At 49.1% G+C, this 24,302-nt stretch overlaps 1 protein-coding gene across 1 annotated transcript in view; it reads right to left on the bottom strand.

The window, feature by feature from the left end:
* The window catches only part of LOC144608283 (guanine nucleotide exchange factor VAV2-like), a 152,802-nt gene that overhangs the window by 69,903 nt on the left and 58,597 nt on the right, over window positions 1–24,302 (bottom strand).

Genomic DNA, 24,302 nt, shown 5'->3' with positions numbered 1-24,302 from the left:
TTGATTCTCACTCTGTCCTTATGTGAGTTGAAAGCCAATGTGGCACAGCTAATTGGTTTACTGTTGATGTTTCTCCCATGTGGCTGCCGTTCACCCTGTAACCAGCAGAGGGGGGCATTTCTACAGTCGGGCTGCAGGCTCTTTGCAAGGAACCATCTACACCAGTCTGAAGAAGGGTCTCGACCCGAAACGTCACCCATTCCTTCTCTCCTGAGATGCTGCCTGACCTGCTGAGTTACTCCAGCGTTTTGTGAATAAATACCTTCGATTTGTACCAGCATCTGCAGTTATTGTCTTATATTAATCTACATCCAGCCAGTGTGTGTGTGTGTGTGTGTGTGTACGTGTTTGTGTGTCTCTCTCTCTCTCTCTCTCTCTCTCTCTCTCTCTCTCTCTCTCTCTCTCTCTCTCTCTCTCTCTCTCTCTCTCTCTCTCTCTCTTCTCTCTCTCTCCTCTCTCTCTCTCTCTCTCTCTCTCTCTCTCTCTCTCTCTCTCTTCTCTCTCTCTCTCTCTCTCTCTCTCTCTCTCTCTCTCTCTCTCTCTCTCTCTCACACAGTGAGAGAGGAGCTTAGTCCTGCATCCAACTGTGTTACAACCAAAGGTGGACACAAAACGCCTGAGTAACTCGGAGGGTCAGGCAGCATCTCTGGAGAGAAGGAATGGGTGACGTTTCAGGTCGAGACCCTTCTTCAGGACAAATGTCACCCATTCCTTCTCTCCAGAGATGCTGCCTTTCCCGCTGAGTTACTCCAGCTTCTTGTGTCTATCTTCGGTTTAAACCAGCATCTGCAGTTCCTTCCTACACATGTGTTACAACCAAAGGTGAATGCAGAATGCTGGAGGACTTGGTGTTTTGACATAATTTTGACTAATTGCATAGCCTGTTCCCACCTGTGATGTACCTGTCCTACAGGTGTTTGATGGGACACAACAGGATGTGGCCAATAAACATCCAACCTCTGCTGCACCTGAGGCAAAGGGTGCACTGCTGGAGAAACTCAGTGGGTGAAGTAACATCTGTGGACTCCACCTGACTGTTATGTAGCCTGGAGGTGCCTGATGAATCAGTGTACAGAGGCAACATTACTGTCTCTGTAATTTGGGTCGTGAATGCTCTGTAAAGTACATGGTGCAATGATGCAGAAAACCTGAATGTAGGGAGAGAGTGAGCGAGAGACATTCACACAAAGAGAACAGAGAAGGAAATTATTGAGCGAGCAACAGGGAGTGATGCAAAGGAAGGAAGAGATGACCAGAAGGCAGAACTGAAAGGGCGGCACGGTGGCGCAGCGGTAGAGTTGCTGCCTTGCAGCGCCAGAGACCCGGGTTCGATCCTGACCACGGGTGCTGTCTGTACGGAGTTTGTACGTTTTCCCCCGAGACCTGCGTGGGTTTTCTCCGGGTGCTCCGGTTTCCCTCCCACACTCCAAAGACGTACAGGTTTGTAGGTTAACTGGCTTCGGTAAAAGTTATATATCGTCCCTGGTGGGTGTAGTGTGTGGGGAGCGCGGACTCGGTGGGCCGAAAGGGCACTGTGTCTCTGTACTAAACAAGGTTCCCAATGTTCCCAATGTTGGCCGAGTCCAGGACCAGGGGCCACAGACTTAGAATAAAGGGGAGGCCATTTAAAACTGAGGTGAGAAGGAACTTTTTTACCCAGAGAGTTGTGAATTTGCGGAATTCTCTGCCACAGAGGGCAGTGGAGGCCAAATCACTGGATGGATTTAAGAGAGAGTTAGATAGAACTCTAGGGGGTAGTGGAATCAAGGGATATAAGAAAATAACTGCAGATGCTGGTACAATATATCGATTTATTCACAAAATGCTGGAGTAACTGCAGGTCAGGCAGCACCTCGGGAGAGAAGGAATGGGTCGTGAATGCTCTGTAAAGAAGGGTCTCGACCCGAAACGTCACCCATTCCTTCTCTCCCGAGATGCTGCCTGACCTGCTGAGTTACTCCAACATTTTGTGAATAAGTGGAATCAAGGGATATGGGGAGAAGGCAGGCACGGGTTACTGATTGTGCACGATCAGCCATGATCACAATGAATGTCGGTGCTGGCTTGAAGGGCCAAATGGCCTCCTCCTGCACCTATTTTCTATGTTTTCTATGTTTTCTAAGGTCTTAGGGAAAAGGCAATGTGTGAGAGACAAGCGCTGCTGGAAATTCGGGAGGCTAAAATTAGAAAATTAGATGACTGCCTCGATGAAAGTCTGCGAAACCGACAATGTCCCTGCTCCCCCACCTTGAAAAATATCCAGGCCAGCGTTCACAGTCGGCTCCTGCCCCCTGGCCCCTGCACATCTAACTTCCTCACTCACCCAGTGCCCTGGTACATCCTCCCACGAGCCCTGTCTCCACTCATTTCACACTTGCTCAGCAAAGTGCTGAAGCTCATGTTACCGGGCGGCATCCTGCACAAGGCTCTGGGCACAAAGTGGCCAGAAACGGTGACAGGTCAAACAGACTGGAAGCAAGCGCACGACACAAGCTCTAATTGAATTAGCAGATGTCAAAAGCATTACCTTCTATGTGTCTCTCTGGCTGCGGGAGGTGAAGTAATCACACGCGCGCGCGCGCGCGCCGGGCCCCAAGTCCCTCGCAACAAACAAGTGTTGGGAAGCCGAGGGTCAGGGCAAAGCACAACGTTTATCCCATTTCTGGCCGTCCCCTCGTCCCCAGCTGACCCCCACTTCTCCAGCCTTGTCTGGCGGCCTCCGTTACGTGTTGTCGTTGAGTACACTTTCTTCGTCTGGTCCGACCGTGCATCTCTGATGCGTAGGAAGGAACTGCAGACGCTGGTTTATAGACAATAGTGAATAGACAATAGGTACAGGAGGAGGCCATTCGGCCCTTCGAGCCAGCACCGCCATTCAATGTGATCATGGCTGATCATTCTCAATCAGTACCCCGTTCCTGCCTTCTCCCCATACCCCCTGACTCCGCTATCCTTAAGAGCTCTATCTAGCTCTCTCTTGAATGCATTCAGAGAATTGGCCTCCACTGCCTTCTGAGGCAGAGAATTCCACAGATTCACAACTCTCTGACTGAAAAAGTTTTTCCTCATCTCAATTCTAAATGGCCTACCCCTTATTCTTAAACTGTGGCCCCTTGTTCTGGACTCCCCCAACATTGGGAACATGTTTCCTGCCTCTAACGTGTCCAACCCCTTAATAATCTTATACGTTTACACCGAAGATAGACGCAGAATGCTGGAGTAACTCAGCGGGTCAGGCAGCACCTCTGGAGAATTAGTGACGGGCTTGGATAGAGTGGATGTGGAGAGGATGGTTCCACCAGCGGGAGAGTCTAGGACCAGAGGGCACAGCCTCAGAATTAAAGGGCATTCCTCTCGGAAGGAGATGAGGAGGAATTTCTTTATTCAGAGGGTGGCGAATCTGCGGAACTCATTGCCACAGAAGGCCAAGTCAATGGATATTATTAAGGCAGAGATATCATATCATATCATATATATACAGCCGGAAACAGGCCTTTTCGGCCCACCAAGTCCGTGCCGCCCAGCGATCCCCGTACATTAACACTATCCTACACCCACTAGGGACAATTTTTACATTTACCCAGCCAATTAACCTACATACCTGTACGTCTTTGGACTGTGGGAGGAAACCGAAGATCTCGGAGAAAACCCACGCAGGTCACGGGGAGAACGTACAAACTCCTTACAGTGCAGCACCCATAGATTCTTGATTAGTACAGGTGTGACGGGGATATGGGGAGAAGGCAGGAGAATGGGGTTAGGAAGGAGAGATAGATCAGCCATGATTGAATGGCAGATTAAACTAGAAGGGCTGAATGGCCTAATTCTGCTCCTATCACTTATGACCTTAAGACAACAAGCACTCAAATGGCAGAGAAAAGCAGCTCTTTGTATCCCCAGCTCTGAAAACAACTCACACATCGACACACACACTAAAACACACACATACACCTACACACACACATACTAACACACGCTAAAACACACACACCCTTACACCTTTGATCACACACGTACACACCCACTGTGTGATGGGGAACCTACACAAGTACACACAGACATTCCAGTGTAAAACAAAACTCATAAAACTGCCTCTGCTTCAATCATTCAAATATTAGCCATAAAGTGCTGGAGTAACTCAGTGGGTAAGGCAGCATCTCTGGACGCCTCAGGTTAGGACCCTTCTTCAGACCGACCATTCTTCAGCCGTTTGAAGAAGGGTCCCAACCCAAAACATCACCCATCCTTTTCCTCCGGAGATGCTGCCTGACCCGCTGCGTTACTCATCGTGGCCGAGCCTCGAGGTCGAGGATGATGGTGTACGTTCCAATGTCAGAAGGAAGATGAGTTTGTTTAACGTGTGCTTGATGTTGCACTCCAAGAAGCACACTGTCCTTCACAAATCGACCAAATAATTCCAATGGGAAGGAAACCAAGACGATTGGTGCTGATAGATCTGTTGCAGACTTCATCCGCCTTCACAGCCGTTGAGTTCAAGGTAACTTTGTCCGCCTGGTCTGCCTTTGAGGGCTTGTACGTTGGATGGTTCTTAGTCTGGACCCTCATCCTCGACCTTACCACCATGAGTGGCCCTACCAGAAGCTCGTGCTTCCGACAGCATCGCTCTCAGAATCATGGGGGCACGCAATGTGTGAATTGTTTCCTTGTTAAATAATTGCTATTGTGAATGTGCAAAGACCGATTCCAAAGCTTCGGTCAAAAGTTATAATCCATCTTAACAGCCTAGTTTGAAAAGGTGAAGATGGACACAAAAAGCGGGTCAGACAGCATCTCTGGAGAAAAGGGATAGTTAACGTTTCAGGTCCGACGAAGGGTCTCGACCCAAAACATTGTCTAATCCTTCTCTCCAGAGATGCTGACTGACTTGCTGAGTTACTCCAGCATTTGGTGTCGATCTTCGGTTTAAACCAACATCTAAAAGTTCCTTCCTACACAGGGGTTTTGAAAAGGCAACTTGTAACCTAAAATAGACACACAAAGCTGGAGTAACTCAGCGGGTCAGGCAGCATCTCTGGAGAAAAGGAATAGGTGACGTTTCAGGTCCAGACCCTTCTTCTGACTGAGAGTAAAGGGCCTGTCCAAGTTACACGATTTTTAAGGCGACTGCCGGCGACTGTCAAAGACGTAGCAGATCGCCAACATTTTCTTTTACCCTACGACAATGAGCACGACAATGAGCACGACAATGAGCACGACAATGACCACGACAATGAGCACGACAATGACCACGACAATGAGCACGACAATGAGCACGACAATGAGCACGACAATGAGCACGACAATGAGCACGACAATGAGCACGACAATGAGCACGACAATGACCACGACAATGCCGAGTCAGGTCGATACAAGTCATTTTTTTGTGAAACTAGCACCTGGCTAAGAGATTACACCGTCTTCGGAAACATCGCGAAATCCCCACGCTCACCTGACCGTCAAACTGTCGAATGTCCTGACGGTAAATAAATTGGTTAAACAAAACTATCTTCTGGTAGCTTCAAAAGCCTTTTCTTAATTTAATATTACGTGCTTCTAAATGCATTTGCGACAACCTAGCAAACCTGGGGACAGCGTGCGACAGACAGCGCCCGCAATAAGCTACGATACCTGGCGACAAGCCAGCTGTCGCCGAGAAATTTCTATCTGGAATTTTTTTCCGCGATGCGCCTAGATCCGCTACGATTCGTTGAAGACTCCTCACGATCGTGCCCGCAACACCCCGGCAAACGTTCGGCGACAGCCTAGTCACCGACAGTCACCTTAAGATCACCTAAGTGGGACAGGTAACCTAGCCAGGTTTACGACATTTACAAAGGTAGATGAGAAAGTAAGCCATGAAGATCACACGAGTTATAAAATGGAGGGGTATGTATCAGTTAAATGAGGAGCGAAGAGAGTAAGTTGGAGAATTCGTGAGAAAAATATTTTGCAAGAATAGAAAACAGAAATTTTTTCAAATGATAAGGATCTTCTGGTGAACAGAGGGATCTTGGTGTGCTGATTCCCCACATGTTTTAAGTTATCAGGCAAGCAATTATCTGATAAATGTCTTTTATTGCCAGTGCTGGAGCGCACGAGAGAGAAACCCCAGCCGCAATTGCAAAAGGCTTTGGGGTGAGACCACAGAGAGTAACTGTTTGGTGCTTTGGTCTCCGTGTACTAATAAACTGCAATGTTTGCTTCAGAGGCAACGCACAATGCGTTCACCCGATCTATTCCAGGAATGACTTCCGTGACCCGCGCTCACTGGAGTGCTGGAGAACGGAGAGTGGTCTCGATGAAACACACAGGGTTGTGAGCGAGGATTGGCAGGGGAGATTCTGCATGGCCATTGGCCTGGAATGGACCATCCAATAGACAATAGACAATAGGTGCAGGAGGAGGCCATTCGGCCCTTCGAGCCAGCACCGCCATAGGGTGAGCAGTTTTAAATACTTGGGAGTCCACATCACAGAGGATCTGACATGGGCAACGCACATTGCCGCCCTGGTGGGTAAGGCAAAGCAGCACCTTTACCACCTTGGACAACTGAGGAAATTCAGAGAGTCTCTGAGGATCCTTCATTGCTTCTACTCTGGGGCTGTAGAGAGCATCCTGTCCGGCAACATTACAGTCTGGTTTGGGAACAGCTCTGCCCAGGACAGGATGGCCCTGCAGAGAGTAATGCTTTCGGCAGAACGCACCATGGGAACTACACTCGTCCCCCTGCAGGACCTATACATCAGGAGGTGCAGATCCAGAGCAAGCAAGATCATGAGGGACCCCTGCCACCCCAGCAACGGACTGTTCCAGCTGCTACGGTCAGGCAAACGCCTCCGCTGTCACGCTGTGAAAACGGAGAGGATGAGATGGAGTTTCTTCCCACAGGCCATCAGGACTGTTAACTTTTATAACTCCAGAGACTAAATTTTGTCTGCACTATAGTAACTTATTAACTTTATTTATATGCTGTAACTGTAATTCTTTTTTGTGCACAATCCGCAGGCATTGCCACTTTCATTTCACTGCACATCGTGTATGTGTATGTGACAAATAAACTTGACTTGACTTGATCATGGCTGATCATTCTCAATCAGTACCCCGTTCCTGCCTTCTCCACATACCCCCTGACTCCGCTATCCTTAAGAGCTCTATCTAGCTCTCTCTTGAATACATTCAGAGAATTGGCCTCCACTGCCTTCTGAGGCAGAGTATTCCATAGATTCACAACTCTCTGACAGAAAAAGTTTTTCCTCATCTCAGTTATAAATGGCCTACCCCTTATTCTTAAACTGTGGCCCCTTGTTCTGGACTCCCCCAACATTGGGAACATGTTTCCTGCCTCTAACGTGTCCAACCCCTTAATAATCTTATACGTTTCGATAAGATCTCCTCTCATCCTTCTAAATTCCAGTGTATACAAGCCTAGTCGCTCCAGTCTTTCAACATATGACAGTCCCGCCATTCCGGGAATTAACCTAGTAAACCTACGCTGCACGCCCTCAATAGCAAGAATATCCTTCCTCAAATTTGGAGACCAAAACTGCACACAGTACTCCAGGTGCGGTCTCACTAGGGCCCTGTACAACTGCAGAAGGACCTTTTTGCATCCAGAAGCAAGGTCACGGGAAATCCCTGCGGTACCAAGTAAACATTTCTTCTAAGTTCATAAGTCATAGGAGCAGAGTTAGGCCATTCGGCCCATCAAGTCTACTCCACCAAACATTGCCTGAGTTTCCAACATCTGCAGTTCCTTGTCTCACCAAGAAACAAGCCATTTTCAGGTTCGAAGACTATTCAGTTCATAAGTGACAGGAGCATAATTATGCCATTCAGCCCATTGAGTCTACTCCACCAATCAATCATGGCTAATCTATCATTTCCTCTCAAACCCCATTCTCCTGCCTTCTCCCCATAATCCTTCACACCCGTACTAATCAGGAATCTGTAGAAGTCTGCCTTAAAAATACCCAATATCTTGGCTTCCACAGCAGTTTGTGGCAATGAACTCCACAGATTCACCGCCCTCTGATAAAATTAATTCCTCCTCGTTCCCTTTCTAAAGGACCATCCTTTTATTTTGAGGCTGTGGCCTCTGGTGCTGGACTCTCCCACTGGTGGAAACATCCTCTCTGCGTCCACTCTATCCAGGCCTTTCACAATTTCCTAAGCTTCATTCAGGTCCCCCCTCATCATTCTAAACTCCAGCGAGTACAGGCCTAGTGGCGTCAAACGATCATCACGAGAGGGGGTCAGTGTGTGTGTGGGACCTGTACCCCAGTGAGGGTCAGTGTGTGTGTGTGTGTGGGGGGGCCTGTACCCCAGTGAGGGTCAGTGTGTGTGTGTGTGTGGGGGGCCCGTACCCCAGTGAGGGTCAGTGTGTGTGTGTGTGTGTGTGTGTGTGTGTGTGTGTGTGTGTGTGTGTGTGTGTGTGTGTGTGTGTGTGTGTGGGGGGGGGCCCGTACCCCAGTGAGGGTCAGTGTGTGTGTGTGTGTGTGTGTGGGGCCCGTACCCCAGTGAGGGTCAGTGTGTGTGTGTGTGTGTGGGGGGCCCGTACCCCAGTGAGGGTCAGTGTGTGTGTGTGTGTGTGGGGGGGGCCTGTACCCCAGTGAGGGTGTGTGTGTGTGTGTGTGTGTGTGTGTGTGTGTGTGTGTGTGTGTGTGTGTGTGTGTGTGTGGGGGGGGGGGGGGGGGGCCTGTACCCCAGTGAGGGTCAGTGTGTGTGTGGGGGGACCTGTACCCCAGTGAGGGTCAGTGTGTGTGGGGGACGTACCCCAGTGAGGGTCAGTGTGTGTGTTTGTGTGTGGGGGGGACACCTGTACCCCAGTGAGGGTCAGTGTGTGTGTGTGTGGGGGGGACGTACCCCAGTGAGGGTCAGTGTGTGTGTTTGTGTGTGGGGGGGACACCTGTACCCCAGTGAGGGTCAGTGTGTGTGTGTGGGGGGACCCGCATACAAGAGGATCATTATGAAAGGTAATCGGTTTGTGGCCTTTCCAAGTGCTTTTTATCATTTCAGCTCTGATAAAATTGTCTGTTTTACTCCCAGGCTTCTTGCATCCGCGCGGAACTCAATAATCATAAAAGGAAATGATTTTAACTCTGTCGGCTTGCGGGAGGTCTCTGGGTAGCAATTATCTCCGGGAAACATCAGCAGCAACCTGCTTGTGAAGATTTGACGATAATGAGCTGCCTTCAGGAGGTGATTACATTCTGGTGCTGATACAAGTTGATCATATTAGACGAAGCCTGGTGATTATTGGATGCTCTGGCAGTCGTTGTGCAGTGACTGTAACGAAGGCTGTGATCCAAGGGGAAGGCAAACTCGGCTCAAAGTCACTCCACACTCAATAATTTAATGGCCAGGACATGTATTGAAAGCGAATTTTGACATTAAACCTTTACTGCTCAGATTGGTGTGGCACGGTGGCCGAGTTGCTGCCTCACAGCGCCAGAGACCCAGGTTCCATCCCGACCAGGGGTTTCACTTTAGTTTTGTTTATTTTTGTGCAGTTTATTACTGTCGCGTCTTTGGGATGTGGGAGGAAACCGGAGCACCCAGAGAAAACCCACGTGGTCACAGGTAGAACGTGCAAACTCCACACAGGCAGTAACCTGTATTCTGCTGAGGTCCAGTGACAAGCTGTTTTTGTTGCCTGCTATCCAGAACAGCAAAAATACTATACACAATTACAATCAGGCCGGCTACAACAGAATAGAAACATAGAAAATAGGTGCAGGAGTAGGCCATTCGGCCCTTCGAGCCTGCACCGCCATTCAATATGATCATGGCTGATCATCCAGCTCATTAACCTGTACCTGCCTTCTCTCCATACCCCCTGATCCCTTTAGCCACAAGGGCCACATCTAACTCCCTCTTAAATATAGCCAATGAACTGGCCTCAACTACCTTCTGTGGCAGAGAATTCCACAGACTCACCACTCTGTGTGAAGGTTACAGGTTACTGTCCGTGTGGAGTGCGTACGTTCTCCCCGTGACCACGTGGGTTTTCTCCGGGTGCTCCGGTTTCAATAGACAATAGAAAATAGGTGCAGGAGAAGGCCATGTGATCATGGCTGATCATTCTCAATCAGTACCCCGTTCCTGCCTTCTCCCCATACCCCCTGACTCCGCTATCCTTAAGAGCTCTATCTAGCTCTCTCTTGAATGCATTCAGAGAATTGGCCTCCACTGCCCTCTGAGGCAGAGAATTCCACAGATTCACAACTCTCTGACTGAAAAAGTTTTTCCTCATCTCCGTTCTAAATGGCCTACCCCTTATTCTTAAACTGTGGCCCCTGGTTCTGGACTCCCCCAACATTGGGAACATGTTTCCTGCCTCTAACGTGTCCAACCCCTTAATAATTTTATACATTTCGATAAGATCCCCTCTCATCCTTCTAAATTCCAGTGTATACAAACCTAGTCGCTCCGGTTTCCTCCCACATCCCAAAGACGTGCGGGTTTATAGGTTAATTGGCCTCTGTAAAATTGTAAATTGTCGCTGGGGTAGTAGGGGCGGTCGCTGGTCGACGTGGATTCGGTGGGCCGAAGTGTCTTTTTCAACGCTGTGTCTCTGGCCCCTTAGCAGAAGGTTCCACGTCGCAGGGCTGCAAACTGGAAGTGTCCTGAGCTAATTCTGCTACCACCATCATCTGTTGCAACAAGTGATGGCTCCCACTGATTGTCGCCGGAAGCTTGCGTCCTTTTCAGGACAGACGATGGCAGCGATGTCAACATTTGAAACGTGGACGATGGACACGAAAGAAGTCCCTAAACTAAACTTTACATTAAAGCAGCTCAAATCACCAACAGCATTTCCGCAGGGCTGGGCAACGTCTCGCAGCTCTTTGCCATCCATGTCACCAGCTACCTAGCCTGGTCTCTTCACAATGATCAGGTGATCAAGAAAGCACATCAGCATTATATACTTCCATAGCTCACTGAGAAGGATTTTCTCTTGACGTTTTACAGATGTGCCACGGAAAGTACCGTGACAGGATGCAAGGCAACTGCTCTGCTCTCGTCTGTCTGAACCTGCAGAGAGTGGTTCTCACACACACTGACCCTCACTGGGGTACGGGCCCCCCACACACACACTGACCCTCACTGGGGTACGGGCCCCCCACACACACACACTGACCCTCACTGGGGTACGGGCCCCACACACACACACTGACCCTCACTGGGGTACGGGCCCCACACACACACACTGACCCTCACTGGGGTACGGGCCCCACACACACACACTGACCCTCACTGGGGTATGGGCCACACACACACTGACCCTCACTGGGGTACAGGCCCCACACACACTGACCCTCACTGGGGTACGGGCCCCACACACACACACTGACCCTCACTGGGGTACAGGCCCCACACACACACAATGACCCTCACTGGGGTACAGGCCCCACACACACACACTGACCCTCACTGGGGTACGGGCCCCACACACACACACTGACCCTCACTGGGGTACGGGCCCCACACACACACACTGACCCTCACTGGGGTATGGGCCCCACACACACTGACCCTCACTGGGGTACGGGCCCCACACACACACACTGACCCTCACTGGGGTACGGGCCCCCCACACACACACTGACCCTCACTGGGGTACGGGCCCCACACACACACACTGACCCTCACTGGGGTACGGGCCCCCCACACACACACTGACCCTCACTGGGGTACGGGCCCCACACACACACACTGACCCTCACTGGGGTATGGGCCACACACACACTGACCCTCACTGGGGTACAGGCCCCACACACACTGACCCTCACTGGGGTACGGGCCCCACACCCACACACTGACCCTCACTGGGGTACGGGCCCCACACACACACACTGACCCTCACTGGGGTACAGGCCCCACACACACACACTGACCCTCACTGGGGTACAGGCCCCACACACACAATCCCGTGCATCACAGGCTCATCTCCTTCCATCAAGTCCATCTCCACATTGTCATAGTCATAGATTGATACAGTGTGGAAACAGGACCTTCGGCCCAACTCACCCACACCGGCCAACAATGTCCCAGCTACCCTAGTCCCACTTGGCTGCGCTTGGTCCATAACCCTCCAAACCTGTCCTGTCCATGTACCTGTCCAACTGTTTCTTAAACGATGGGATAGTCCCGGCCTCAACTGACTCCTCTGGCAGCTTGTTCCATACACCCACCACCTTCTGTGTGAAAAAGTTACCCCCCGGATTCCTATGAAATCTTTTCCCCTTCACCTTCAACCTCTGTCCTCTGGTGCTGTTTCAGGAAGGCGGGAGTTATCAAGGATGCTGCCACCCTGGCCTTTCCCTTTTCTCTCTTCCACCTTCCGGGGGAAGACACATGAGGTAGAGAGCCTGGCTGTCTGGAATTAAGAAAAGCATCTACCCGACTTCGATCACACTCCTGAACCAATCATCTCTGATGACGAAGAGTCTAAAGAAGGGTCTGGACCCTAAACATCACCCATTCCTTCTTTCCTGACATGCCGCCTGTCCCGCTGAGTTACTCCAGCATTTTGTGTCTATCTTTGGTGTAAGCCAGCATCTGCAGTTCCTTCCCACACATCTCCTCCACACCCCCTCCCCAAAGGTGCTGCCACCTACTCTCAGCCTTACCTCATTCAGCGATTCCAAAATTGTACTTTAATTTATTGTTTGCACTAGTCCCGGCTGCACTCGATCTTGCACCATTCTGCTGTTTTGTACTCATCGTTGTATTTATTGTTGTATTCATCCTTATTTATGTTTTCTGTTTACGCTGAGCTTCATGTGATAAAGGTACTTTATTGCACTGTGGTGTTTGTGGCAATAAACTCATTTGATTCTGAATCAGTGCCTAATTTCTGACCTTGTTTTTCTAAAGACACTGATGTATAGTTGCCATGAGCACCGACTCATTGGATCATAGTTTCCACATATCTGGGCAACAAGATCATAGGTTTAATGCCGTTTTATGTAGCAGTCTTAACTTTCTGATTCTGGGAAAAAGCTTGGAGTGTTTCTGTTTACATTAAAAAACCACCACATTCGTGCAAAACCACTGACCCACATAGCGTATCCAGCCCCGTGCTAAAACAACTTGCTGGAATATTCAAGGGCATCTCCAGCCTCTTGCTCTGCCATCTGAGCTTCCACCTGTTTCAAGAAAGCGTCTGTCACACCTGTGCCCGAGAAGAGCATTGCTCATAAGTTGTAGTAGCAGAATTAGGCCATTCGGCCCATCAAGTCTACTCCGCCATTCAATCATGGCTGATCTATCTCTCCTTCTCAACCCCATTCCCCTGCCTTCTCCCCATGACCCCTGACACCTGTGCTAATCAAGAACCTATCAATCTCCACCTTACAAATATCCATTGACTTGGCCTCCACAGCCGTCTGTGGCAATTGATTCCATCGATTCACCACCCTCTGACTAAAGAAATTCCTCCTCATCTCCTTTCTAAAGGTATGTCCTTTTATTCTGAGGCTTTTATGGCCTCTGGTCCTAGACTCTCCCACTGGTGGAAACATCCTCTCCACATCCACTCAATCCAGGCCTTGTGATCTGCCTCGACGAGGACTATCCAATAGCATTTACATCCATCATTACAAAGTACTTCAGAAGGATACCGGCCTGAAATGTCCCACCACAGATGCTGCCTGACCCGCCGAGTTCCTCCAGCACTTTGGGTTTTTTCCCCCCTCCAAACTCACCACTTGACTTCCACATCAGCGGACCTCAATCAGTGCAGATCATTCACCACACGATCTCCTCTGCCCATCAACACAAGTGCAACTCAAGGATGCTCGCTCCACAGCCCGCTCTACTCTCTTCCAACTCAGCACTGTGCTGTCGAGACCCCTCTTCAATACCCCCCTCTCGTGAAGAAGGCTCTCGACCTGAAACATCGCCTATTCCTTTTCTCCAGAGATGCTGCCTGACCCGCTGAGTTGCTCCAGCTTTTCTTTGTGTCTGTCCTGAGATTGAGTAAATTAGTATAGAAATGCCCCGTCTTTCGTTCTTTAAGATTAATGAGAGGAGCAAGGTAAATAAAATGGGCTCGATACGAGAGCAAGAACAGAGACATTGACGACCAATTGTGGTGACCACAATCCCTACGCTCCACATCCGACATCCCACAAAATGTGCAGGTTGCACCAAACTCAGATTCCACGGCATGGTGCAAAATGACCCATCCAATGGCTACGAAAGCTTATGACCTGTTTAAAATGTTTAAAATGAGACTGGATTCTGGAGTCCCAACCCACATTGAAGGGAGAATGGAGAAAGTTCATAAGTTCATCAGCGATGGGAGCAGAATTAGGCCATTCGGCCCATCAAGTCTACTCCGCCATTCAATCATGGCTGATCCATCTCTCCCTCCCAACCCCCATTCTCCTGCCCTCTCCCCACAACGCCTGGCATCCGTGCTCATCAAGAATCTGGGAAAAAGGACGAAGATGGGTGGAATTTGGAGGAAAATAACTCCAGTGTGCAAAAAACAACCGTAGACTAGCGCGGTGCTTAATTCTTACACCCTGCACTCCCACCACATCTCGTCCATCACCACCCGGCCTCTCCCACATTGTTGCTCTATGCTAGGAGCTGTTGGGATGTGCTCAGCCCACGTGTAATCTCCCCCTTCAAACTCTTCTCCCTCTGCCCAGCTCCCCCTACACCCAGCCCAGCCCAGCCCAGCCCAGCCCAGCCCAGCCCAGCCCAGCCCATCCCAACGGACGTCCCATCACTGAAGAAACATTTGTTTTTACAGCTGAGCGCTCTCGTTTCCAACTGCATTGAATTACATTTTTTTGGCTGGGTTCGTTCAATGTTGCGAGGGAACGTTGCGTTCAGCAGCAGGAGGCTGGGACAGAGAGGCAGGACAGGCAACAGGAGAGGGATGGGTGGAGAGACAGGGGAGGGGCGAGAAGAACGGGCGTCCACAGGAAAGAGCGGGTTAGAGAGGGCGAAGCGGGAGAAGAGAATGGACGGAATGAATTCTCTCTCATTCCCACTATGTACAGTGGAGGAAGTAGAGAGAATTCCAGCCGTTGTGCCCGTATCATGTTCACAGTCCGCTGCTTACAGTACAGTGGTGCAGCAGGTAGAGCAGCTGCCTCACAGCGCCAGAGGCCCGGGTTCAATCCTGACCTCCAGTGCTGTCCATGTGGAGTTTGCACGTTCCCCGTGTGATTCCGTGGGTTTACACCGGCCGCTCCAATTTCCTCCCGTGCGGGTTTGCTGGTTAATCAGCTTCTGTAAAATTGCCGCTCGTGCGCAGGGAGTGGATAAGGAAGTGGGATAACACCAGTGCGAATGGGCGATCGATGGTCAGCGTGGACTCAGTGGGCCGAAGGGCCTGTTTCCATCTTGAACCACTGAACCCAACATACAGACCGACATGAGTCTCCTATCCATTGCCTCCAGAACCAAGTTCAGCGCCCACAGAGGAGATCGAGATCGATATCTATCTATCTATCTATCTATCTATCTATCTATCTATCTATCTATCTATCTATCTATCTATCTATCTATCTATCTATCTATCTATCTATCTATCTATCTATCTATCTATCTATCTATCTATCTATCTATCTATCTATCTCCCACCCTTCCTCCCTCCCTCTCTCCCTCTCTACCCCCCCCCCCCCCCCCCCCCCAACCACCATCCCTCTCCCACCCTAGTCGTCCTGCTAGTTTCACTGTTCATAGCCCTTCATTAGCACTTTTTTTCCCCACAGCCAACAATGGACCATTGTGGGCTCCACCTTTCCTTGGTCATCGGCGGTGGCTCGGATCTCTTCTGATCCTTTTCATACCTCTGGTTTCCCTCTCCCCTGACTCTCAGTCCGAGGAAGGGTCTCGACCCGAAACGTCACCTATTCCTTTTCTCCAGAGATGCTGCCTGACCCGCTGAGTTACTCCAGCGTTTTTGTGTTTCCCTCTAGCACCGGCAGTCTGGTCTGATTTATTCGCAGTCGTCGAAAACGCGGATCACACAACCGCCGATTTCAAGAACTAACAAGGTTTTTTTTTTGCATATTATGTTTTATTAATATAAATAATGAATCCTCATTGATCCATATTAATGCTGCATTAATGTTCCCCTGGGAGGTTGCACCGTGAGCAGAAGCTGCACATTTCCATTTCTTGGAAAGAGCGTTTCTGTGTTGAATGAATGCAAGTCACTTGATTTCACAGTTTTATTTAACTGTTTCAGAATTTCACACTTCAAGATCAACAAAACAGTTTTAACATTTAACATAATGATCCGACGCGTGGAGTCAAATAGATGCAGCACAGGGACAGGTCTACTCTGACCATTAAGCACCCATTTTGGGCGGCACGGTGGCGCAGTGGTAGAGCTGCTGCCTTACGTGCCTGACAGCGCCAGAGACCCGGGTTCCATCCTGGCCACGCGTGCTTGTCTGTACCTTCTCCCCGTGACCTGCGTGGGTTTTTCTCCGAGAACTTCCTTCGGTTTCCTCCCACACTCCAAAGACATACAGGTTTGTAGGTTAATTGGCTTGGTATAATGATAAAAATTGTCCCTAGCATAGGATGGTGTTAATGTGCGGGGATCGCTGGTCGGTGTGGACTCGGTGGCCTGTTTCCATGCTCTATCTCCAAGCTAAACAAAACTAATTTCGACCTATCCCACATTGATCCTATTCTTTTTTTATTCCTTTTTTTATTCTCCTCACATTCCCATTAACTCCCTCCAGATTCCTCCACTCACCTACATGCCAAGAATAATTCAAAATGGCCAATTAACCTACCAATCTACATGTGGAATCCCACTCGGTTACACAAAGAGCGTGCCAACTCCGCACAGACATGTTACTTCAATAAAGTCGTACAGCTTGAAAACAGGCCCTTCAGCCCAAATCAATTTCGTTCAAATTTATTTTTGAATGACAATAAAAGCAATTTGAACTTGCCCATGCCGACTAACATGCCCCAACCATACTAGTCACACATGCCTGCTTTTGGCCATATCCTTTTAAACCTATCTTATCCATGCACCTGTCCAAATTTGTTTTGAATATTGTGATTGAACCTGCCTCAATCGAATCAACGGATATGGGGAGAAAGCAGGAACGGGGTGCTGATTTTGGATACTCAGCCACGATCATATTGAGCTCGAAGGGCCGAACGGCCTAATCCTGCACCTATTTTCTATGTTTCTAACTACCCCCTCTGGCAACTCGTTTATTTACAACTCATACCTGATCATTAATAGTCATGCTATTAACAATCCCACATGTTAACATGTAATAACATCTCATGACATCATCTCGGATCATGTTATCACTGAAGATGGAAAGAGGGGGAGAAATTAATAAAAGCAAGTTGCGAATGAGAACATATGTAGGATAATTACTCACAAACTTCACATGGGAGTTCAGAAGCTTGGTCAGACCTGGCATCCCACACCCACCATAGCGATAGAAATTGCCCCCATTATATTGATCTTCTTCTCTCCTCTCCTCTCACTCACCACCCACTTCATCTCAGGATTTGCAAAGCTGGGGGAATGAGGGTCGCAAGGTGTCAAACCTGAAGCTTTCCGGCTTGTCAACTCAATATCATGTGGGGCAGGGCATTGAGTGGGTGAAGGGAAATGAAGATTTCAGAATCTATGAAACTGATCAAGGGAACGTTTTTAGGGGACAGAAATAGCCCCAATCCTACGTATCACAACAGCCAGAGATGATGACACTTGGAACAGCTTAGCCCATATAACCATATTTATCCTCTTAATTTATCCTTAATTATCCTCATGAGAGAAAAAGATCGGGTAGATGCACAGAGTCTCTTGTCCAGAGTAAGGGGAATCAAGAACCAGAGGACACAGGTTTAAGGTGAAGGGGTAAAGATTTAATGGGAGCCTGAGGGGTAACTTCATCACACAAAGGGTGGTGGTTGAATGGAACGAGCTGCCAGGCGAGGGAGTTGAGGCAATTAGAGGTTGTGCACATAAGTAAACGTGTGCTGATTTGAAGGTATCGTTAAGAGTCTTTTAGGAATTGTTTGGGATGAAGGGTGGTGGTTGAATGGAACGAGCTGCCAGGCGAGGGAGTTGAGGCAGGTGGTATCGCAACGTTTAAGAAACTGCTAGACGGGTAGGAGGATAGGACAGGTTTGGAGTGATATGGGCCAAATGCAGGCAGGTGGGACTAGAGCAGATGGGACATGTTGGCCGGTGTGGGCAAGTTGGGCCTAAGGGCCTGTTTCCACGCTGTGTGACTCTATAACCTTGGCAACGTGCACACACCAACTGGACTCTTCTCAATTGTCTCCCTTCCTAGAAAAGGTTCTAAGTTTACCCTTAACTCTTTCAGTGATCTCAGTCTCCATTTCTGTTCCCTCTCAATTCACTTTTCTGGTGTATAAACATTCCAGCACAAATGGAAGGTTGTGCTTTTTAAACGCCCAGTTTTCATACTCTGTTAAATGTGGCATTGAGTGATTTGATGGGGCGTCACGGTGGCGCAGCGGTAGAGTTGCTGCCTCACAGCGCTTACAGTGCCGGAGACCCGGGTTCGATCCCCACTACGGGTGCTGTCTGTACGGAGTTTGTACGTTCTCCCCGTGACCTGCCTGGGTTTTCTCCGAGATCCTCGGTTTCCTCCCACGCTCCAAAGACGAAGAACAATGGAGGACCAGGCGTGGGGGGGGGGGGGGGGGCCGCCGTGAGGAGGGGTGGGGGAAGAACAAAGGGGAACCTGGCACGGGGGGGGGGGGGGGGAGTTTGTAACTTTGTAAGCGCCCTTTATGGGCGACTATTTGCATACCTTATGTATGCAAGCAAAGAATCTCACTGTGACTTGCCCCATGACAATAAAGTATTCAATCAAAGATTACCCATGATCTTGGTGAAAGAAGGAACAGAGACAAAGGCCCAGGTATCTCTGCCTGCTCCCATTTCTTAGTTCTCTGACTAGTCCCAAGGGCGGCAGGGTGGCGCAGCGGTAGAGTTGTTGCTTTACAGCGAATGCAGCGCCGGAGACTCAGGTTCGATCCTGACTACGGGCGCCGTCTGTACGGAGTTTGTACGTTCTCCCCGTGACCTGCGTGGGTTTTCTCCGAGATCTTCGGGTTCCTCCCACACTCCAAAGACGTACAGGTATGTAGGTTAATTGACTGGGTAAATGTAAAAATTGTCCCTAGTGTGTGTAGGATAGTGTTAATGTGCGGGGATCGCTGGGCGGCGCGGACCCGGTGGGCCGAAGGGCCTGTTTCCGCGCTGTATCTCTAAATCTAAAAAAATCTCACTGTCCTTCTGATTCATTTCACTGATGGTATGCCTCCTTCTCACCTTCCCCTCAGCTAACGATGAACCATTCTACATGTCCAACATGCCAGTCTGAAGAAGGGTCTCGACCCGAAACGTCACCCATTCCCTCTCTCCTAGATGCTGCCTGACCTGCTGAGTTACTCCAGCATTTTGTGATACCTTCTACATGCCCTTATCATCGTCGGCTTTGATCTGTCGTTTTCACACCTTGCCTTTCCATACCTTTAGACTCCCTCTCCCCTGATTCCCAGTTTTGAAGAAGGGTCCCGACCCAAAACGTCACCCATTGCTTCTCTCCAAAGATGCGGCCTGTCCCGCTGAGTTACTCCAGCATTTTGTGCCTGCCCTTGCTTTCTATATTGGGCGAGCTTGTTAGCAATTGTTATGAGGCATTCTCCTGCTAACAAGCCAATCCTTGAGCTATGTCCTTTCATATGTGTTTTCACAAGAGTCGGGGCCTAACAAATGGTTATTTATTTTGGCTCAGTTGTATTTAGCCATTTCCACTTGCCTGGCTGACGATGCCTGGAACACATCCCCCCTTTCTAGTCACACACTTCTTCAGAGAAAAGTATAAAGGATTTGCATTTAAATGGGGTTTCTGTCAAATCTCTACAATTTCTCCATATGTGTCACGGAATGACTACCTCCGAAGCACACGCCTGCGATTTTGTACGCAGTGTATCGGTACGTCGATCTAAGTCTTTCACACTTCAGCTTTTGGTTACAATCTTTCATCCTCTCTCACGCAAAATTCACTTACACCTTAGCCCTTAAATGAATAAAGCCACTTTTTGTCTCTTTTGTTCATTTCGCAACGCAAATAAAATCCTTCATGAAATCCCGCTCCACATTCTATACCTGCCTCAGTTCTTCCCGGGTGCTTTTACAATGGGGGGGGGGGGGGGGAGGAGGGCGAGAAGAAACTGAATACTTCAGCCTACTCAGCATTCAAAATTGTTTCCTCTTATCAATCCGGCTGCACAGATCATATTTCTGACTTCCCATTTGGTTTGTTCTCCTTCTTGTTTGAATAACGTTCTTACCGCACGCCAACCGATTGGCACAGCAGGTTATTCAAGGATATTCAGGAAGTTATTCTTACTGCACAAAAGGTCTTGGTCGTTTGACACCTCTGTTCTATCACGGAAAGAGGTCACGTTTCAGTTTTGCGTTGGCCAGAGAGTTTCTCCTGCTTCTCACACACTTATATCTCACGTGTTAAAACCTTTCATTTTGCAATGCATCCAAACCCAAGAAACTGATATTTGGTCTGAAGAAGGGTCTCGACCCGAAACATCGCCTATCCATGTTCCCCAGCGGTTTCAACATCGATTTCTCCAACTTCAAGTAGCCCTTCTCTCCGTCCCTCAACCTCCCTAGTTCTCTGACTTGTTTCACTGTCTTCCTGATCACCGTCTGTTTTGATCTGTCCTTTTCACACCTTACATGCTCTGTGTACCCTTCCATATCTCTACATTCCTTCTCCCTTGGCTCTCAGTCTGAAGAAGGGTCTCCACCCAAAACGTCACCTATTCCTTCTCTCCAGAGATGTTGCCTGTCCCGCTGAGTTACTCCAGCACTTTGTGTCTATTTCCAGAGATTCTGCCTGGCCTGCTGAATTACTCCAGCACTTTGTGTCCTTTTGTGTAATAACCAGCATCTGCAGTTCCTCTTGTTTCTACAACTGGTATTTGGTATTGGTTTAGTTTATTGTCACTTAGTTCAGTTTAGAGATACAGCGCGGAAACAGGCCCACCGGGTCCGCGCCGACCAGCGATCCCCGTACATTAACACTATCCTACACCCACTAGGGACAATTTTTACATTTACCAAGCCAATCAACCTACATACCTGTACGTCTTTGGAGTGCGGGAGGAAACCGAAGATCTCGGAGAAAACCCACACAGCTCACGGAGAGAACGTGCAAACTCCGTACAGACAGCAACCATAGTCGGGATCGAACCGGTCTCCGGCGCTGCATTCACTGTAAGGCAGCAACTCTACCGCTGCGCCACCGTGCCGCCCTCGTACCAAGATACTGTGAAAAGCCTGTTTGTGGGCTATTCAATCAAATGCAATACATGAATACAATCAAACCAAACAAGGAAAACAAAGACAAACACAAATGCTGGAGTAACTCAGTGCGTCAGGCAGCATCTCTGGAGAAAAGGAAAAGGTGACGTTTCGGGTCGAAACCCTTCTTCAGACTGAGAGTCAGGGGAGAGGGAAACTAGAGGTATGAAAAGGCACAAAGAGCAAATGACTGAAAGGTATGCATAGAACACATGAAAGCCAACCAGATAATCAAGGAAAGGTGGAGCCCACAATGGTCCATTGTTGGCTGTGGAGAAGGTGGTAATGAGTGGATACAAACAGCGAAACTAGTAGGCCGACCAGAGCGGGGGAGGAGGGAGGGGGAGAGCGGGGAGGAGGGAGGGGGAGAGAGGGGGAGAGAGGGGGGAGAGGGGGGAGAGGGGAGAGAGGGGGAGAGGGGGAGAGGGGAGAGGGGGAGAGGGAGAGGGGGAGAGGGGGGAGAGGAGAGAGAGAGAGAGAGAGAGAGAGAGAGAGAGAGAGAGAGAGAGAGAGAGAGAGAGAGGAGAGGGGAGGGAGAGGGAGGGAGAGGAGAGAGAGAGAGAGGAGAGAGAGAGAGAGAGAGAGAGAGAGAGAGAGAGAGAGAGAGAGGAGAGAGAGAGAGAGAGAGAGAGAGAAGAGAGAGAGAGAGAGGAGAGAGAGAGAGAGAGAGAGAGAGAGAGAGAGAGAGAGAGAGAGAGAGAGAGAGGAGAGGAGAGAGAGAGAGAGAGAGAGAGAGAGAGAGAGGTAAGCTGGGTGCAACAGAGTAGAGAGAAGAGAAAAATGTCAGAGTGCAAAATACAGTTTTCAGCATTGGAAACCTGCAAATTGGCTCACAAAATGAAATATGAATGCAGCACCATCCTCTCCAACAGTGCCACAGGAAATGGAAACTTCCATCATCGTATTTATTCATTCGCTTTTAATAATGGCAACAAAATACTCTTTGTCACCATTCAAACCCTTTCCAAATTCTGAATGTCCTCCTGATAATTCTGTTAACTGGGTTGGCAATTTTTCCAATTTTATACAACTCCCTGCAAAGCAAAAACTCTCCACTTTCAGATCCTCAGGCCAGTGTCTGTCTAAAGGTATCACTCTGGTTATGGTTCCCAGTCCTTTTAGTACAACATCGGGCAAAGGGAAACAGTATCAAGAGAGACAGACACCTGGGTGCTGCAGTGTTTTAAATGCACCTCACACGAGTTTCTCAAACAATTAACGAGCAATTACCCTCCAACAACGTTCATCTCGCCAGGTTGTAAGCTGCCCCAGCAAAATATGAGATGCTGTGCCTCCAATTTGCGTGTGACAAAGAATGAAACTAAGCTGGACGATGGTGTAACTAGTAGGCCTATTAGGGTGGGGGGAGGGACAGAGAAAGAGAAGGGTTACTTGAAGTTGGAGAAATCAATGTTCATACCGCTGGTTTGTAAGCTGCCCAAGTGAAATATGAGGTGCTGTTCCCCAATTTGTGTGGAGTGGAGGAGTCCCAGGACAGAAAGGTCAGGATGAGAAGGGGAAGGGGATTTAAAATGTTTGGCAACCGGGAGATCACAAAGGCCAAGGCGGACTGAGCATAAGTGTTCAGCAAAATTATTCAGATCTCCCGATACTTTAGTTCCAGATCTCCTGATACATTTACCTGATATTATCTAATCAAAAGCAACTGCTGTTTTTTTAAATCCAAAATGACAATCGATTATGGAAATAGTCCAACACTGTGCGCTGTTCACTTTTTATAGTCCACCCAACGTCCAACGGCCTCATTTTAAAATTGCATCCTTTCGTTTAGTTTAGAGATACAGAACAGAAACAGGCACTTCAGCCCAACGAGCCCACACCGACCAGCGATCCCCGCACACTTGCACTATCCTACACACACCAGGGACAATTTACATTCATACCAAGCCAATTAACCTGCAAATCTGTACGTCTTTGGAGTGTGGGAGGAAACCGGAGATCCTGGAGAAAACCCACGCAGGTCAAGTGGAGAGCATACAACCCAGGTCTCTGGTACAACTGCGCCACCGTGCCGCCCTACGTAATGGTTCCTCAAAACTGCCGCATGACATTCCTGTACTCAATCAGTACCAACCCTCACAGAGCACAGACATTCCCCAGTACTGCCAACTCCATCAATGGTCCACCTTCACCTCCTCCAACCTCATCTATTGCATCCGCTGCACCAGATGTCAACTTAATTACATCGGCGAAACCAAGCGCAGGCTCGGCGATCGCTTCGCTCAACACCTGCGCTCAGTCCGCATTAACCAATCTGATCTCCCGGTGGCTGAGCACTTCAACTCCCCCTCCCATTCCCAGTCTGACATTTCTGTCATGGCCTCCTCCAGTGCCATAGTGAGTCCCACTGGAAATTGGAGGAACAGCACCTCATATTTCGCCTGGACAGCCTACCGCCCAGTGGTATGAACATTGACCTCCAATTTTAGATAGTTCCTCTGTCCCTCTCTTCCCCTCCCCCTTCCCAGATCTCCCACTGTCTTCCCTGTCTCCACCTATATCCTTCCTTTGTCCCGCCCCCCTGACATCGGTCTGAAGAAGGGTCTCGACCCGAAACGTCACCCATTCCTTCTCTCCTGAGATGCTGCCTGACCTGCTGAGTTACTCCAGCATTTTGTGAATAAACTTCTTTAGAGTTGCACTGCATCAGAATAGCACACCCTCAATACCTTCACTCCAACTGTGCTGCACACCCATAGAATCACACCTGTGCCAGTGTAACATCTAGTTTAGTTTAGTTTAGTTTAGAGATACAGCGAGGAAACAGGCCCTTTCAACCCACCGGGTCCGCGCCAACCAGCAATCCCCGCACATTAACATTATCCTACACCCACTAGGGACTATTTTTGCATTTACCCAGCCAATCAGCCTACATACCTGTACGTCTTTGGAGTGTGGGAGGAAACCG

This window comes from Rhinoraja longicauda, chromosome 31 (genome assembly GCF_053455715.1).
Source record: "Rhinoraja longicauda isolate Sanriku21f chromosome 31, sRhiLon1.1, whole genome shotgun sequence".
NCBI classification, from domain to species: domain Eukaryota; kingdom Metazoa; phylum Chordata; class Chondrichthyes; order Rajiformes; family Arhynchobatidae; genus Rhinoraja; species Rhinoraja longicauda.
Note: the sequence above shows the minus strand (reverse complement) of the source record. Positions and strands in the feature narration are given on the sequence as shown.